This window comes from Notothenia rossii (genome assembly GCF_949606895.1).
Source record: "Notothenia rossii genome assembly, chromosome: 2".
NCBI classification, from domain to species: Eukaryota; Metazoa; Chordata; class Actinopteri; order Perciformes; family Nototheniidae; genus Notothenia; species Notothenia rossii.
This window is the reverse complement of record NC_136904.1, coordinates 39,714,038-39,719,786: the sequence shown is the minus strand read 5'-3', so window position 1 is coordinate 39,719,786 and position 5,749 is coordinate 39,714,038. Positions and strand designations below refer to the sequence as shown.

The following is a 5,749-nucleotide window of genomic DNA, read 5'->3' as shown; positions in this document are numbered from 1 at the left end:
AAAACAAGCTCACACCAGTCTGGCAGTATTTTAGGTGTCAGAAAATGACAATAAAATAGCGGTATGCAACGTGTTTGAAGCAGAAATCCTGCAGCTCCACCCGCTGTGACGGACCGGTGAGTGGAGCAACACACACACTCAGCTATTTTATCTACCTCTGGGACAAGCTAAACTAGTGATACACATATTTATTCTTCACTGTCGGGTCACTCATTACTGGATCAGAGAGCTGCATGAGACGATACTGACCAACACGGTTGTGGAGAAACTCTCAACCAAATCTGCAGAGAGCATGATCTGGCCTTGGCAGGAACCCAACAGAGGTGCTGTATAAATATTTTACTTCTAATCTACAAAACTGTAGTAATAAAATGTGTTCATTAATGTGAAATGTTTATATTCATTCTCAGACGGTGTGGACATTCTCACTAAGAAGGGGCTGTTTGACCAAAAAATGCTTCTGTCACGACTGACAGAAGAAAAGCAGATCCTTGTGAAGGAGATGATGCAGCACTGTCAGTACCTCAAGGACTCTGTATCAAAGGTCCAGACACTGATGGCCCCAGTTTAATTGATCACACAGACAGAAAGTAAGTGAACCACATGGATGTATTCACTTTAAAATACATAAGTCAATGTTTTTCAAACCAGCAAAGGCAAACACACTTTAAAGAAGATTTTATCCATCTGTTTGTTTTTATTTGAGTCTGACTGCATTCTAGTCTTTCTTGACCTAAATACGTTTTCTCTGAATAATTTTCACAATTTATATGTTTGCTATATAACTTGTAGGCTATCCGAATGGAATCACAGAGGAGGGGTACAAGGGCCTTATGTCAGGGCTGCCAACACTCATGCAAATAACCCATATCTCACGCACTCACGCCACACTTGCCTTTCCTCACGCTAAGTTTTCGTCCAAAATAAATGTATATAGACCTAAATATAAAAATAAAGTGAAGGAACAGCAAACCGAGCGGTCTACATTACATTGGTCTCTATCTGCAGCAGGAGAAGAAACGAGTGTTCAGGGACCGTCTGCAAAGTGCAACTCCGAAAAAAGAGAATATAATAATATTCAATCACTATTATACAGCTTATTACTACCAAACTCACCACACACATCAATAGTCTCCTGTTTCATACTACAGCAAGGAGTTTGGAAGAATATCCTTTTGAATAATTTTGGGGAATATTTATAATGTAAAATCATCTTAAATAACTTTACTATTATACAGTATATTTCTACCAAACTCACTATTTGCATTGTTGTTGTTAGCATCTGGTTAGCTAGCTGCACTAACGGATATTAAAAGCTGTTTCTAAAACAAGGAAAGGGAGAGCTCTGTCCTGTGAGACTGAGAGAGATATCGACAGCTCAGTGAGGTAAGGGACTCTCTGTTTAGATAGTTAACTTTAGTCTAGTTATCTCTGTGGGTCTCAAACGTTTTGGTCACCATTTATATTGAGAATAAATGAACAACTATATGACAGTAAAACAAGAATACAGTTTAAAAGGTGAGTGATTTGTAAAATATCCACAAAGAAAAAGAAAATCTGTTTACAGTTCTGTTTCATATGGGTGTTGAGAGATCCATACATTCATTTTGCTCTCAAAATGCACCAGGTTGATGCATTTAACTTCAATATTAAAAACAAAATCTTCCCGGGGGAGCATGCCCCCAGACCCCCCTAGAGGAGGTGAGGACCCCCCCACTTATAAAATAGCACTTTACCTCTGCTTACACCTATATGCCATTTTGTATGCCGTGAGCTGATTATCGAGCCTTCGTTGTAAGACTCGCGGGTGCATATTCCACTGTAGCGCCCCCTACATTAATGGGAAACCCTAGTTTGTAAATGTTCAATACATTTGTAACACTGTACACATGAACGTTTCTTTTTTCAGTTCACCAAAAAGAAAATCTCACTCCAAGCTGAACTCAAATGTTGGCGGCCCTGCTTATGTGTCTTCGAAGGAGAAATCTGCATGACCTCAGACTCAAACAGCAGACAGTAGCAGGCGCCTACAGAGGAATTCTGGAACCCAGTCCTAGGCTGGTGGAGGAGGACGACGAGGAAAGAAGAAAAAGACTGGCAAAGTGACAACAGTTCAGATTATGAAGATGACGCAGAAGAAGGGACTTGACTTGTGGAAAGTTACTTGGTGCCCTTATGCAGTTCTATAGTTAAAGCGGACATATTATGCTTATTTTCAGGTTATTATTGTGTCCATATATCTGCCTTTACTGTTCTTCATTTTCACAGCTCCCTTCAGAAATTCTGACTTAATAATCAGATTTCAGTTAGCTGACTGTTTTAAGTGAATAAAAAGGTAGTAAAGTGACACCAAACACAAAGCATTCTAACAACTAACCCGTGGTGTTTAGCTAGCTGACAGGCACAACACTAGCACGCTAACACAGCTAGCTATGTAGATGTTTCCTTCTGGATTTGATTAAGTGTGCAGTTTTTACGTTACAGCTGACATATTAAGCTTATTTGAGTTTGAAATGAGTGCTTCTACTGTGACATGTTTCCATGCTTTAATGTTGAAACATTTCTTTTTTTCTCATATTACCTGTGCTGCAGCACCTCTTTTATTTACTTTGTCATGTGCATTTTCATATATTGTAACCTGTGTTTTGCTACATATGCTCTTTTATCTTACCAAAATAGTAATAAATTTGATTTTCTGAAGAACTCTACCCCAGACCCATGTATTTAGCTAGTTCAGAGAGAATAATCAACATTGTGCATAACAAGATATAATCATAACACCTCTATCAGCTGACGCCATGGGCAGGAACAGGGAGACAAAACACTGAGAGTACATCAGCCAAGGTTACAGGTTCCTGTGCTCAGTCAGGACAGTTTGAACTGATAAACTGGGTCAAAGTGATGGACCTTGGAAAACATTTCCCCAACAGTGATGACTTCCAAAGAGAATAGCAAGCAGACTCGGAATAAAGTATTATTTTATTTGCTTGGCACTTCCGGGTATTTCTCCACTTGTTCTCCATGTTCACAATACCGTGTAACTGTCACGTTTGAAGGGACGAAATCGTGACATCTTCACGTCTCCCAGCATGGTAAATCATCACATGTTCACATCTTGCCCTGATACCGGGTTGAATACAGCAGTGTTATCTAATCCTGACCCTCAGTGTATATTTTTGTGTATTTTGTAGTTAAAAAAAAGGTATAAAGCCCACATCTGAAGGCATAAAATGTTTTTATACCTTAAAGATCTCCTACCATCAAACAATCAATTATTCAAAATACTTGAGGCTGGAGTCCCAAATGGTCTCAGAATCTACACCTGAAAGAGGCTTCCGTCAGACAGAGGTGAGCAATAAACTTTGTCCTATAAGATCTGTCGTTTTTTGAAAGTTCCTGACCCTGACCAGCTATGGGTGTCCCTATAAGTTAATTTCTTCATATCAATAGCAATGAGGAAAAAAAACAGCCTACAAAGTTGGGTTGTTGTTCTCGGGTCAAATCTGACAAGTTTACTAGTTTTATCAATCATAACTTGTATCAATCACGACTGTATTGAACAATATGGTGAGTGCCTTGCTAACACTGTAAATGATGAAACATAAATACTAAAAATAAATACTTTTATTTTGATTTCAAATATATTTATATATGATTTATTTATGAGATTTTTTAAATGAATTAGTTTGTCAACAGAACTTCATAATTTACAACACAACGACAAACATTTAGGACACTGTCATGTTTATATTCATGCGCGGTTCCCAGGATGGTGGCCAGGTCTTTTTGCTGAAAAAAAAACATGGCAAAAAAAAACCAGAATTTTTTTTTCAATTTCTGAAATATGTTGAGTATACAAAATCCTTTCAAATGTCTTCTCAACCCTAAGAAGGGCCATACACATAACGGTCTGTTTTCAAATCCTGGATGCTAGGCCTGTCGGTCGGGCCTTTAGTGCCTACTCTTGTTCCGACTTTCCAAGGAAACTGAGGGTGATCTTTATGCTGCTAAGCTTCCATAACCAGCTAACTCACCACCGAAACGTATTCAGCGTGTTTTTTTTTTTAATGTTGTCTGTGGGACAGCAGTGTTTTAAATGTTGTTTACCCCAAACCATACTGCATTATTTTTTATTCTATGATAAGCAGTTCACCTGATTCCTTCAACAATAATGATGACCATAACTGCATATTGGATATTGTTGACATTCAAGCTGGTCACAATTTAGCATGTCATTTAAGTCTTCGTAACTATTTAGTAAAAACACACTTAACAGTAGATTTAGGTGTTGACAAAGCTACATCTCTCTTTAGGCTATCACCAATGCCACATATTAAAAAGGGCCCAATAGTTCTTTTTGGGGTTTTCCATTTCCAGTAGTGTGTTGATTACATAATTGTGAATGTAAAGGGTCTGCAAAAGCTTAATAGAAAAAGTTCCCCCAGAGTTTCTCTCCAACACACTTGCCTGAAACTAATTCCTATATTAAACGTAATAGACTAAGGGGCGGGACGTATCCAAGCGGTTGGCTCTGGTTTCAGACAGAGGGTGAAAAGAGGTGCAGCAGCACAGGCAGTATGAGAACAATAAAGAGCTTTTTGAACATTTAAGCAGGAAAAACGTAATACTAATGAACATGGAAATTAACAGACTATGTCCTCTTTAAGTTCTCTTTGTCTATAATTACAAAGCAACCCTGATTTCTCGGATTTCTGAACTTAAAATGGTGCAGGTGCTTATTACATGAACTTAAATAACTCCCAATTCATGGCAAAACTGACTACTTAAATAGATAGATAGAGATTTATTGTCTCCCTTGGGAGAGATTTGCCTTGGGAATTCGAGAGAATACACATAAACACAGGTATACATATAGAACAACCAGAGTCACAGATACACTACAAAGATCACATGGCATACATAAGGTATACAAACATACAGGTGTACCCGTTACACTCCATTATTAATTAGGCCGAACTGTCCATTTATTGACAGAGTTAAACAAGAAATCTGAACTTATCATGCAGGGCAGGGCAGCCAATGGACCAGCACTTCTTTACAGCCCTTTGAAACAGAAGAGAGGACAAAAACTAAATATTAATTATTTAAATTTATAATTCAATACTTCATTGCATTTCATCCCACAGGATTTTAAAATGGTAAATGTTTGGATTAATGTAAGACCGCCCCAGAAAACAGCTCAACATGTAATTGTTGAATTTCTGACAAAATTCAACTATTTGAAAACTATTATGTTTGTTGTGTTGAAGGTCCATACCTGTTGTGTATGCAAACAATATAGCTACTAACCTTGCTTTCACGTGTCTTTAACACAGATTGCACTGGAAAAGCGTCCAGTTTGCCGTGATATGCACACACTGTAAAGAAACATGAAATTAAATTGTCCATAAATCCCAAACTTGATATCATGTATGGTCTTGCAAACTTTTAAGTTGGGTTTTCAAATTGAAAAACACCATTTGTAAGGCCTCAAACAAATGCATGTCATCATTTCCCCATACTTTATATGACATAATGCACCTCTTGGGTTCCACAAATGACCACAGATTATCTGCCACAAAGCTTTTTTTAGGAATCAAAAGAACTGGACTAAAAAGATTCAATTAAAAACACATCTTCAACTACTATTATGTTAAAAGTTGTATAATTGTTTTATTACAGATCTGTAATGCCTGTATTTTTTTTAATACCTTCCTCCTTGTTTTATTTTTTCTTGCCTCGTTTCTTT

The 5,749-nt window shown here is 37.6% G+C and overlaps 1 long non-coding RNA gene across 1 annotated transcript; it reads left to right on the top strand.

Moving 5' to 3' along the window:
* The first annotated feature begins 228 nt into the window (after positions 1 to 228).
* On the top strand, positions 229 to 2,662 carry LOC307030094. The gene is made up of 3 exons (XR_013805533.1): positions 229 to 323; positions 411 to 590; positions 1,910 to 2,662. It is a non-coding gene; the product is annotated as an uncharacterized lncRNA (long non-coding RNA).
* The last annotated feature ends 3,087 nt before the right edge of the window (positions 2,663 to 5,749 follow it).